The sequence below is a fragment of the Rosa rugosa genome, chromosome 1, assembly GCF_958449725.1.
Source record: "Rosa rugosa chromosome 1, drRosRugo1.1, whole genome shotgun sequence".
Classification (NCBI taxonomy): Eukaryota; Viridiplantae; Streptophyta; class Magnoliopsida; order Rosales; family Rosaceae; genus Rosa; species Rosa rugosa.
The window spans coordinates 51,785,628-51,799,499 of NC_084820.1; the positions used below are offsets into that span (position 1 = coordinate 51,785,628).

At 37.5% G+C, this 13,872-nt stretch overlaps 1 long non-coding RNA gene across 1 annotated transcript; it reads left to right on the plus strand.

Annotated features, from left to right (window-relative positions):
• Positions 1-6,880: 6,880 nt before the first annotated feature.
• LOC133740523 (uncharacterized) lies at positions 6,881-9,156 on the plus strand. Its single transcript, XR_009861279.1, has 5 exons — positions 6,881-7,195; positions 7,422-7,551; positions 7,904-7,973; positions 8,071-8,199; positions 8,399-9,156. It is a non-coding gene; the product is annotated as an uncharacterized LOC133740523 (long non-coding RNA).
• The last annotated feature ends 4,716 nt before the right edge of the window (positions 9,157-13,872 follow it).

A 13,872-nucleotide genomic window follows, 5' to 3' on the forward strand; every position in this document is an offset into this window, starting at 1 on the left:
GATCTCCATCCTGATTCTCTTGACCTGTAGTAGTACCCGCTACACAATTTGAATAGTGTACCGGGATTGCAACAACACCAAACCCGGTAAGCTTTTGACAGCTAGTATGAGTAAACAAGAAAGAACTGTGATTTATTAAATTACAAGACCACCACAAACCCACGTTACTTTCTCACTCTCATATATATATATATATAGACACTTATGAGTTACTCTCAATTTCCCTCATAAGGTCACTCACTCTCATATATATATATATAGACAATTATGAGTTACTCTCAATTTCCCTCATAATGTCACTCAACATTTGGCAGACAGACTCATATATATATATAGACCCTTATGAGTTACTCTCAATTTCCCTCATAAGGTTACCACATATATATAGACACTTATGAGTTACTCTCAATTTCACTCATAAGGTCACTCCACATTTGGCAGACAGACTAGAGCTCTAACTGAACGTAACCACTCGTCCGGCCACAGACGTGATTACGATTTAATACTATTAATAACCACCAGCCCGGTACAAGAGCGTGATTCACTAATAGATGCCATGGTCACCTTGTGACCTAGTGATCTCCACAGATCACAACAATTTATTGTTCCTCAACAATAAAACTCAACACCTCTCACAATATATTGTTTCTCAACAATAAACTCAATACCTCTCACAATATATTGTTTCTCAACAATAAACTCAATACCTCGCACAATATATTGTTTCTCAACAATAACTCAACACAACTCCAACAATACATATTATTTCACGTAAATAATATATATACAGACATTCACACAGGAATGCCTATTAATACCAACTATAGTTCATATGATTGCAATAAAATAACGTAATTAAATGTATTGGGTTCGTAATATGAACCACGTGAGGTTTACTCACCTCCAATTCCCGCTGCGTCTTCTAAAAGCCAAATATCAATCTGAATCGTCCGCCAAATAAATCCATCGATCACCTAATCCAACAAGATCTTAACTTAGCCAACAACTCACAAGCATACTTATACGACGATCCAACGGTCGGATCGAAATTAAATGATGATCCAACGGTCGGATCCTCACGGATCGCCTTTAGGATCATCCTCCAAAATTATCACGAAGATCCAACGGTCAGATCTTCTTGAATCACTCTAACAAACATCTCCATAAAATTATATGAAAATCTGACGGTCGGATTCTCACGAATCGCCTCCCTAATCACTGTTTTGCATTTATACGAAGATCCAACGGTCGGATCTTCGCCCATGACCACACAAAGCCACTGGGACAGTCATAAGATCATCATATCAAAACTACAAGTCCATCTGACGGTCCTAACTTCACATATCACAAATCTAACGATCGAAATCGATCGAAACTTAAAAATTCATAACTTCATCATACGATATCCAAAAATTGCGTATAATATATCAAAATGATCGTATTGAAATATAGAATCTGAAAATGTACAGAAACCATATTTTTGATCCCCGGAGGTGGCCGGAAAGGGCCGCCGGAGTTAGTGGCAGAGCCGCCGCCGACCACCACCAATGGTGTCGGGGCCGGGCTGCTCTTCTTCATCTTATCATGCTTAACAAAAAAGTCTAAAGGCTTGCTAACAGAAAACGTCAAGAAGAGGTCGAAAATTACCAAACTCAGTCACGGTGGCCGGAATTTTTCCAGAATCCGGCGTGAGCTCCGATCAGCGTGAAAACGTCCACCACTCGCTTCGATTCCTCCTGGAGACTGGTTCAGAAACTCAAGGCGAGTTCATCAAGCCAAGAATCACAAAGAAAGGTGGCCGGAAACTCAAGATATCGGCGTTGACTCAAAATCGAACTCAAATCGGACCAAGCTTGCCGCCGCCGCTACAGGCCGCGCCGTCGTGCAAGGCTTCCACAGACAGGTGCGCAAGGACCATACGAAGCCAATGGAAGAAGTTTGGTGAGGATTGGTGACCGGAGGAGGAAGATATGGCCAAACGAAAATCGGAGGCGATTTCCGGCGGGGACGAGGGCTGCAGCAGCTTTTTTTCTACTTTTGTAAATTCTGAAACTATTTTCGGAAATTTCCGAAAATGGAAGATTTATACTAAATTGGAAGTTTTCATGAAGGAAGTTTTCCCAAATTTTGAACGTATAAAAAGTCAACTTTCGCGAGCCCCTAAATAACGTTCGTTTTCGAAAATTAATCGTTCGAACTAAATCCACAACTTCTCCGAGCCTCGTACTCGCTCCCACTATCGTGAAATCATTTCTAAAAATCCACGGAATTTAATTTGGATTTTTCGGGGTATTACAATCTACCCTCCTTAAAGAAATTTCGTCCCGAAATTTAAGCGCAAGTTAATTGCTCTCGATTACAGTTAACCTAACCATCGAATCTCCATCTTTCCCAAAACTGTAGTAATCTACAAAGCCACAGCCCTTTGTATAAAAATACATTCCTATGGCCACTAAATCCTTTCATCACAAACGTAAACTCACACAACAAGAATTCACAAATGAAATCCTCATTCCCACTTAAGTCATCAACATGACATTCCTTCACCGCATCATTTCTCAAAATTACAACACAACAATTGCCTCAAGCAACCCACACTCAAATCACCACGTGACATTGCACATATAGCTGTTTTCACACAGATCGTCATCCTGTACTGGCATACAAGCATAGTAAACACTCCCACAAAGCGTTTCGCTTCTCAATTAGCATCACTCAAAACAAATCATTCTCAAAAGCACGCCAATAAAATATGTCACCCAGTGATGATGACTTGGGCTTGCTCAATCCTTGGGCTAAGCATTAGGGCTGGCCAATTGGGCCGAAGAAACCGAACCATCCACATTTCGAACCGGCCCGAACCAATTTGGGTTTAACATTTGGGCCTACCATTCGGGCCGAACAATTGGGCTTAACATTTGGGCCTACCATTCGGGCCGAACAATTGGGCTTACTATTTGGGCCTACCATTCGGGCCGAACAATTGGGCTTACTATTTGGGCCTACCAATCAGCCCACCAACTTTCAGCTCGACTACGGTATGAAATTGTACATACCGTAGGTATACCGTATATATGTATGCATACCGTATAGATCGTATATACGTATGCATACCGTACAAACCGTATATGCGTCCGTATATCAAGCATATACGAGATCCAAAAATATTTGTAGGAGGTAAGGTTCGAACTCCCGACCTCGAACACGAAGGTTTTGCTCCCAACCACTGAAGCAAGAGCTGCCTTTATTAATATATGCTCACGTGTTATATTTATTATGTCATAAGCGACATAAATAAAATAACGGGGGAGGCAAGGTTCGAAACCTTAACCTGCTGCACGAAACCTTTGTCCCCAACCACTGGAGCACAAGCTGTGCTTAATATAATGTGTACAAATGTTATACTTATTATGTCATAAGCGAACATAATAAAAATAAACGAGAGGCAAGGTTCGAACCTCTGACCTCTTGTACAAGAGCTTTGCTCTTCAACCACTAGAGCACCAGCTGCTCTCATTACTATCCATGCAACTCCTTTTATTTATTCTATAATAAGCGATAGAATAAAAACAAACTGTCGGTACACTCCACGTGCCACGACACGTCTCTTCCGTGATTTACGGAAAGCAGATCACTTTCGGCGAAAGCTGTCTGCCACAGCGTCTCGAGATTCGCTCGGTCCCCTTACACGCTCTCCACGCGCTCTACGCGCCAACAGCTTTTCCGTGTTTTCGGGTGACTTTAATCCAACGCGTAGATTGAATCTCAGAGATCGTCCATCCAACGGTGGAGATCTGTTCACCTTGTTCTATAAATAGGTGCATTCTGGAGAAAAACTGTTCACACCAAAGAAAAGAAATTTCTCCAGAGTTTTAGCCTTTCTCTCTCAAACTCTTCAACCTTTCTCTTCTCAAATTTCCAGTCCTTCCCTCACCAATCTTCAATCCTTCTCTCTCAGATCTTCAGCCCTTCTTTCATCTGAGAAGTTCAGATCTCCAACACCACTCTCAACATCATCGTTCTTCAATTTTCACTTCCTCTCAACCCAACACCATGGAACCACGAACTCTGCAACTAATGGAGCTCCAAACCCAGCAACAAATCAAGGATGGAGGAAACAACCAAGCAGCCGGGAGTAGTGCCAACACGGATTTCTGGCGAAGCCGTACCAGGTGGATTCCTACTCCAGATCAAATAAGAATCCTCAAGGATCTTTACTACGACAAGGGAGTTAAGTGCCCAACTACAGAGCACATTCACGAGATCTGTCTCCAGCTGAACCAGTATGGACAGGTTGAGGGCAAGAACATTTACTTTTGGTTCCAGAACGTCAGGGCTCGAGAGAAGCAGATGAAGAGGTGCAATCAGGCTGCTCAAGTGCCCATGGGAACTAGTTCTCCTGGTACTGGTGGATCCATTGATCTCAATTTTGGGTCCACTGGTTCTACTGGTGCTGGTGGATCCATCGACATCAATTTTGGGCCAGCTGGTGGATCCATTGACATCAATTTTGGGTCCACTAGTTCTACTGGTGCTGGTGGATCCATTGATCTCAATTTTGGGCCAGGCAGTGTTGACCCGTATTTCTCCTCACCCTTCACTACTAGTACTAGTACTACTTTCTTTGGCAGGAATGAAGAACAAACTTCCATGGAACAACGAGGAGAAGATCACCAGGAGATTGAAACTCTTCCTTTGTTCCCCATGCCCGGTGAGGACATCCTTGGCAACCTAAAGACTACTTCCGAGGGAGGTAGCGGCTATGGCTACTATTCCGGTGGCTCGGACGGCTACGACGGTGGCTCTCACGTTTCTCTTGAGCTCAGCCTCAATCCTTCCGGAGGTAGCGGCTATGGCTACTATAGCGTAGTCCCCTTTTTTTTTTTTTTTTTTTTTTTTTGTAATGTAACTGAATCAATAAGATTGAATGTATGTCGTCTCCTTTATGTTAATCCTACGACGACACCAAGGATCGAACCTTGGTCACCCATTGCTCTTTCAAAACCTTAGCCAACTCTGCTGCACACATCTCTCATATTGATGTATCACAAACAATTATTCAGAATCTAACAATCAGTTAAGTCACACAGAGATCTAGCTAGCATCATCTGAGTTAAACCAAACACAACACTCGTACTTCTAGTAATTCTTAAAGCTTTCTAGATTAGTCTCCACCCCTACGTAAGACACAATTTGATTCACCAATCAATTAATACTGGTAAAGCACCTAATATCTCACCTTGACTATATTCTTCTTCTTCTCTGCGTTAGTACAAACCGTCATGTCTTAGTAGGTATCCATAATCTCAACCCTTAGATTGTTCAACAAGCAATCTGTACCATCTTAGCATCCACTAATCGATACTGGTACAGCACTCAGTATCTCACCCACGAATCACATAACTGCTCATTTGGTGGTAAGTCAACATCTAGTGGGTCATAATTCTGTAATTATAGCACCTTACACTAACCACGTCACAATCCATAATCTGTCCTCACAACAGTATCCGGCCTCATAATTTAGTTATACAACACTAGCACTCCTAGGGTTGAAAACAACGTTATTACCTAAGCTCATACATCAACACAGTGTCTCTTCACAGTCAATCCTATCACGAGGTCATATCAATCTTTCCATAAGTCAAACCATACACAAAATCCATCATAGTAACAACGAATCATGCATTACTACTCAACAATAGTCAGTGAAGCAGCACTCCACAATAATTTCCAATACCATCCGCAGACCTCAGACCACACCCCAACATTTAGCTAATATAAAGAAGCTATCCTAAACACCAAACAACTGTGCATGAATGAATTAATGCTCCATTATAACACAATTCCATCACTAAGCAACCAATAACTGCTAGGTACTCTTCAACTCAAAACAACTGCATATCCAACTAATGGAAAGTATCACAACTACTAGTCAAATACTCGTAACAACTTTAGATACAAGCATTGGTCAAACACTATCACCCCAACAACCAAACGACTACAACGCACATAAGGATACTGTTTCTTACGTACTTACAAATAACCATATGCACGTAAACGAGTCTCATTTGTAAATTTCTTCTTACATATCAAAGTTAAAAAAGACTAAAAAGTCATTTTAGATGTTAAACAAAAATTTATGACAACGTAAAACATTCAATTTAGTACGTGAATGGCCATGCACGTATTTTGTCTGTGCTGATGTCAATTATCAAAATAACCTTCAATAAGAGTTTCATATCTTCGATCATTAAGCAAAGAAATCGGATGGAGTGGCCCAAACCCTTATAAACTCATAGGCAAAGTCCCATTTTTCCCATGTGGAATGTATATATTCTCAACACTGGAATGTATATATTCTCAACACGCCCCCGCATGTGTGACGAATTTTCAAGTCATACACGTGGTCAACTTTAGGTGACGTGGAGCCCATGTGGGCGCGAGGCATCCACATGTGGGATAACCTGCTCTAACACCATGATAAAGTAGTATGGGGTTCACATCCAAAACCAATTGACAATGGATGGAGTGGCCCAAACCCTTATAAACTCAAAGGCAAGGTCTTATTTTTCCCATGTGGGATGTATATATTCTCAACACTTTTGGGGTAGTAAAACTAACGGTAACAAAGTTTTGATATCCCTGAAATAAGCAAACCAAGCATCTGGCAACTTCCCTGCTCTTTGCTCCGCAAAAGCACCAATTAACAAGCCTCTGTGCTTGATTCCTCACACCACCCATAGAACAATTCCATAACCGGATTATCCATGAACCTTTGCTGTTATTTAATTTCTTTTTCTTTTAAATTGATTAAATATTTCTTTCTATTTACCATCGACCATTTCACTAAAACGTGAGGCTAGCCCCAACAAAGCAGATCTTACATTGCACCTGGCCTGTTTTCTGGAACTGGGGATGGAGCATCAAAACCAGACTAACGCCGGCCCACTGGTTTTCCAAAACCACCCTTCTAGAACCCTCCACCTTTTCTATAAAACTAACATACAGATCGTGTCAGTAGCCACACAACAAACCTATTTCTCATTTCCAATCATCTGATTAGGTTTTGGTTAGAGAATGGTGGGGGCATATCAGGCGTCTGAAGGCCTGGACGAGGAGGTAGATGGGGGTCTCTTATTGAACTTTCTGTTCCCTTAGGGTTCAGAGCATCGAATCCATGATTTACCAGATTGAGGTATCACTTTGTTCAATTTTTTTTCTTCTTTCTTTCCCAGTTCTCATATGAGTAGTTCATGGATAAATTCTCTCATGTCACCTCTAATACATAAAGGAAGGAATATGAACACCTCTAATAGTATAAAACTATATATGTAATCAAGGAAGTGCTTCTTTTTAGCAAGAATCAGGAAGACTGATGAACTGTGTTTCTAACTTTTACTTTAATTTTTTCTTTTCGTCAGATTACCAGAGGAGAGTGTAGACATAGGGAAATTGATAACGATTAAGAGGCACAAGATTGCAAGGGTTCAACTATCTCTGGGAGGAAACGTAAATATGCAATAGTTAGGGAGGAACCAAGAGATGAATAAGGTAATCGGGCAATCACCTTAATATGAATGAAAGTAGCTAGAATTGTTACTTATGAGTTAGTAGAGATATAGAGTCAGAGGACCATACCATTCACATATAATTAAAGGTAAGCATGTTGTTTACCCTTCACGCAGGAAGTTCTTGTTGTTTACTGCTCGATCTCCCTGAATATATTGTGTTTGTATGATAAGAAGATAGTATTTAATATCTTTGTGCTCGGATTATAATCTTATTCCCTAATTTTATGTGCTTGAATGTGCTTATTCTAGCAATTTGAGTGGAAATCTATTGGATTATTCTTTGCTTAAACATCTTCTATAGCACTAACAGAGACCATGTTGATATTCCGCAGTTAATCAGGAATGTTCTTAGGATCTATCGCCTCATCCTTCAATCGAATCAATCCCTGTGATGCTGCATTGGTGAGTATTTTTCTAATCCACGATAATCAAATGGAAACTGAGTCACCCTTTCAAATAGGAAATAATTAAGCGAACCTGATTGATCCAAAACCCTCAGATGATACTGCAGGGTGCCTTCAGGTCATAAAGAAGAAGACATGCTGCAAGACCGACTCTCTGGATTGCTTAGACATGAACAAATATGAGCTCCTAGAAAAAAATGACAGCAGTTTCCAATTTACCTGTGGTTAGTATTTTCTTAGTCTCAAAGACTACTACTATTTTTTTCCAGCTTTTATACCATGTCAAAATAGATCAACCATTGCAAGACCAATTGAAAATACTTAGAATAATCGTATCCAACACTTGATTTCCTCCATGGTTCTATATTCTTAACAATTACTTTACATTTCAATTATGTCTGATGATGATTATATGAATGCCAGGTTGTCTTTTCAAAGGGGCTGTATATGATATTGTTAAGCTACTCACAATGGATAATCTCAAGAACCTTTGGCAAGTTGCATTCAGAAACAACAGAAATGTGGTGATAGACATTACTAAAGAGGAAAGTAATGCTCATGTAGAATCACAAGCAAACATACCGAATTTCAAAATAGAAAGGTCAGAAGGAACGGACAATTTGGAGGAGAAATATAGCAGTGGTTCAACAGCCTTCACGAAGCGAAGGGTAATATGGAGTGGTAATAGGCCTATTTGCACTTTTGTAATTGTTTTCAAGTTGTTGTAATTTCAGAGACTTTTGATGGCATAATTTTGCAAACCTACTTAAAAGAAATTAGATTGAAAGCCTTGGCATATAGCAAAGAGTACTTACAGTTCAAATTACTTGAGCCATCTTTACATTGAAAAGTAAACAGAAAATAAAAGAGAAAATTAGATATAAACCCAAAAATTCAACATTCTATTAGAAAAAAACCCATACATACTTTTCTTTTAATTTACACCCAAATCACATTAATAAACCTTCTATATAGAGTGATTCATAAAAAAATAAAAATAAAACCTTCCATATAGACTGTATGCTTATAATCAATATTTTTCCTTATTTTCATGTATATCTAATTTGCCCTTTTATATTTTCTCAAATAATACATGTCTAATGTACCTACTAAATATGTATATGTAGGTAGGGCTTAAATAATAGAAACGTTCAAGCTTAATAGAGATCGACACGCAATGATATATACCACAATCATAGGTGTAGCATTTTTGTTTATACAATCATAGGTATAAACCGTATAATATAATAGAAAACCTAACAAAGAGGTATGATACAAAAAATAATAATAAATTCTAATACAGAGATGTTATACAAAACCTATTAACATTTAGGCTGTAATCGAATGTATAAACCAAAAACTAAGCCTCCTATATGTTAGATACATACCTGAAATCAAATTATCTAGAAGAAGAAAAAAGTATTCTAATGATCGATCAGGTACCTTTTTAGTACATACCTTACAAATAGAACAATTGTATAATATGTTATTAACCAATGTTTGCTTTCCATTCAAGTGTTTATATGAAAAATATAACATACCTTCTATATAGAAAAAACAGGCCACGAAATAGAGAAAATCAGGTATTAATTACGAGAGCTTCAATCAAGGGTCTAGTTTCATCAAGTGTATTTGTTTAGAGCTTGTGGCATATTAAATTTTTTTTTGACAAAAAACATGTTTTATTTTCTATGTCACTTAATGAGAATTTATTTATGTAATCAACCTAATCAACAGATTTGGGTGTATATTAAAAAAAAATCATGGATGGGTTTAATCTAATAAGTATAATCAAATTTGGGTGTAAAATGAAATGCCCCAATAAAATATACCTTCATTATAAATATCCTTCCACACTAATGCTCGTAGGCATATAAGCATACCATACATTGATGTCACTCCTACAAAAGAGTATATACTCATAACACTTTCATTAATATTCACACACACAAATACCTCTGACTATGTTTTCCTTGTTTCAGAGTGACAGGCAAGCTGACCATGAGCTAATAATATCATCAACGGAGACCAAAGAACCCAGCAAAGCAAAACTTAGCAAGCAAAAAAAATGATTGAACCAGTATACAGTCGTAACTATTCTGGAACCAGCATTTGTACAGCTGCAGCTAGAGCAGCCAGTTTTTTGAACCAACTCCAATATCAACTTTTGCTAGGCTAACCATTTTGAACACTAAACAGCTACAACTGGAGCAACTAGCTTTTTGAATCTACTCCAGCAACAAGTTTAACTAGGCTAACCTATTTTTTTAATAGCTTTGTAAACCCTAGCATTGACATACTAGTAGTTGATCAACTGATAAGATATATATCATTCCAACTAGCTTAGGCCAGTCATTTTGAACAATCTACTGTAATGAAAACCCTTCCATTGCTACTACTAACCAAATTTTTCACCCTACTCCACCACTTAGCCTAATTCAACGGGCAATTTAATTATCTAATTACTTGAAATATATTGATTTAGTATTTAAAAGATATGATTCCCTACTTGTAGTTATTAAATTACTTACATCCATTTTGCAGTTCACCTCTCGAGAAACAAAGCAAAGATCTCACACATTATATGATCTTGGCCAATCACATGGCATTTATAAGTATTAATCTCATCCAATACACAATGGACACTTGTGCTTGTTCATTACAAGGGAAAAACATGCATGTCAACTATATAAACCAATACATTAGAGCATTTTTAGCCGACTCTCTATTTTGGCTCCTTAGCTATTTTAGAGAACATATTTAGCTTTTTATTTATTTTAGCAGCTACACCAGACTGCTAAGTAGCTTTCTATTATAACTTTTAGCTATCTCGCTCCTAAATATAGAGAGCGAGATGAGGCACTCTATAATTTAAAATATTCATTTCGAGTTATTTTATGTAATTTATAAATATACTTAAACCATTTAATCTTAATTTAAGAAATCACATAAATTCAAAATTAGCTAAATAGAGAGCACTGATACAGATGAATTTATAAAGTGACTAGCCAAAATGGGGTAAGTCTAAGGTGTGTTGATGTTTGTCATACATCAACTTTTTAATAAATATATATTAAATTAAATTAATTGGTGAAACCTGTTGTACAGGTCAACAGGTTATCCCCTTATAATTTGAAATGTGTACTTTAAAAAAAAAATTACCATACTAAGTACTCATTAATTGTTTTATACGTACGTAAATCGTTCAAAAACTTGTAATAAAGATCGTAAATATAATAATTACTTTGATTACAACTATAATTATTACTAAATACGTCAAATGTGGTGGTTTGTTGTAAAATATCTCATCGATAATATAATTTACAAAAGAAAGGACTCTGGTTAATTACAAAAAGAACAACTGGATTACAAGAATAAGGACTTGAGAACTTTTAGGTCTAATATGATCATTTACCATATCGACAAAATATTTGTTGTAACATTGGTAAAGTGATCTTTTTTTTTTTGTAAATGGAATCATATTTCAAGTAATTATCATAAAAACGACCATAATTATCACTTTACACCTTAATTGTTGTAATTTATAGTAAAATGCACTGTTAGACGAGTAATTATCTCATGGATGATGAGATTTACACAAGAAAAGTATTAGTTACAAAATGGAGAAGTTTAATACACAATTAAGGACTTGCGCCTCATTTACTATATATATGTAAAGTTTTTCCGCTTTGACAGCAATCTGTTGCTGCCAGATATCCAGGCAAAGAAGCAAAAACTGCCTATGTTTACAAGTAAGTTCTCTGCCAGATCTTTGGGTATGGTTGAAGCTCCTGGGAATATTTTAGTGCCTAAAGATGTGATGCCAACAAGCTCTGGCACAAAGAAGAAAAGAGGAAGGCCTCTGGGAGCAAAGAATAAAAATCCTCCAAAGTCAAAGAAGGTTGCGGATGCGCAAGAGACTTGTTTTGCTTATCTCTCCAAACCTCCTAGCCCAACTGTTAGGCCTGGGACGGTTCGGGTTTAAAAAAAAAAACTCTAAGAACCGAAACCGAACCGCACCTATACTTATTGGTTCGGGTTCTGCATTTCCGTAAGCTAGAACCGACATGAAACCGAACCGTATTCTTTCGGTTCGGTTATGCCGGTTCCTCGGTTCCGAAACAAAAGCTCAACCTGCATTCTTTTGAGCTGTTATCAAATTTCCATAAACAAAATTACCAAATGAGAAGCATCCAATCAAGTACAGGAAATGAGAAACCTAGAAATGTGTTATGACCATTTCAACTTTCAAGTACAGCAAATGAGGTACAATTACAAAAGATCAAATGAGAATTGAGAAGCATCCAATCAATCTGAGAATCAAATGAATGAAAATATGAAATTATCAAATGATCAAAGATTCAAACTTTCAAAGTCATCAACTCATCAAGTGATCAAACTGTCTAAAAAAAAACTGAACAAGTACCAATGACCAAATTATGAAACTGTCAAAGACTCAATCACATCATCCAATATTCCAATTACCAAACTGAAAGTCTGAAACTGTCAAATGAATGAAAATATGAAAGCACCATATGATCAAAATCATCAAGTGATCAAACATTCAAATTGTCTAAAAAAAAAAAACTGAAAAAGTACCAATGACCAAATTATGAAACTGTCAAAGACTCAATCACATCATCCAATTACCAAACTGAAACTGTCAAAGTCCAAACTGAAAATATATATATATATATATATATATATATATATATATATATATATATATATATATATATATATATATATATATAAACCAGCTGCATTCTTCAAACTTCAAACTTCAAAGCACCATAGCTGCAGACCATAATCACAGGGCATATTTATGAAAGATCAAACCTGCATAAAAAAACCAAAAAAAGCACAAAATCACATTTGTGCAGAATGCGAGAATCCAATTTTCATTTCCACAAATTCATCAAACACAAAAACAGTCAAAAACTCAAAAACTGCAAACTACCACAACTTGTTCCAACTTCCAAATTCCAACAACACAAATGAGTGAAATGACAAATCAATCAAATTTAAGTTAAAGACTTAAACGACAAAAACAAACCTAAGGTCATTTCTTTTTGTTAGTGTTTCCAGTCTTTGAACTTTTTGAAGCATCACTAGCCTTTGAAACTTTGGAAACCTTTGTAGCCTTCTTGCTTTGTTGAGTGGCAGCAGTCTGTTCAGCCAATGCAGCTGCTTGCTCCTTTGCTTTTCTATCTTCATCTGCTTGTTCTGCACAGAAAATAGAAAATTAGAAATAGATAAACACAAGTTTTACACATAATGAAAGCTGGAAAAAAAAATAAAGAGAGCCAAATAAGCCAATAACAACAACAAGTATACCTTTTTCAACAATTCAACCTCTTCAAAGAAAGCCATTTCCTCAATGGTTGGAATATATTCCAATCCCATAATTGCATCAGACTTGAGCCAGTTTTGGAGGCAGATGAGGGCTTCTACTGTTCTAGGAGTTAAAGAACTCCTATGTGGATCAATCACCCTCTTCCCTGTGCTGAAACTACTCTCACTAGCTACTGTGGAGACTTGGATTGCTAAAACATCCTTTGCCACAGCTTGCAAGTTAGGATATTTATCACCATTCAATTTCCACCAATCCAAAATCTTCCAATTTTCATCATCTCCAGGCTTCTCAATAGGATCTAGCAAGTATCGATCAACCTCTCCTCCAACCACCACTGCTTCACCTTCAAGCTGCTTGTTCCAATCTGCTAGCATTGCAGCCCTCACTCCTCATTTGTGACCTTTTGGTCTTGGTGTGGCAGTTGCGTTGCTGTTGCCCTGTTTCTTCTTTTGTGCAGTGCTTTGTGCGCCCACTGCACTGTTACCACCACTAGAACCTGCATAAATGTCACATAGAGTGACCACAAGCTGCTTCAATGCAT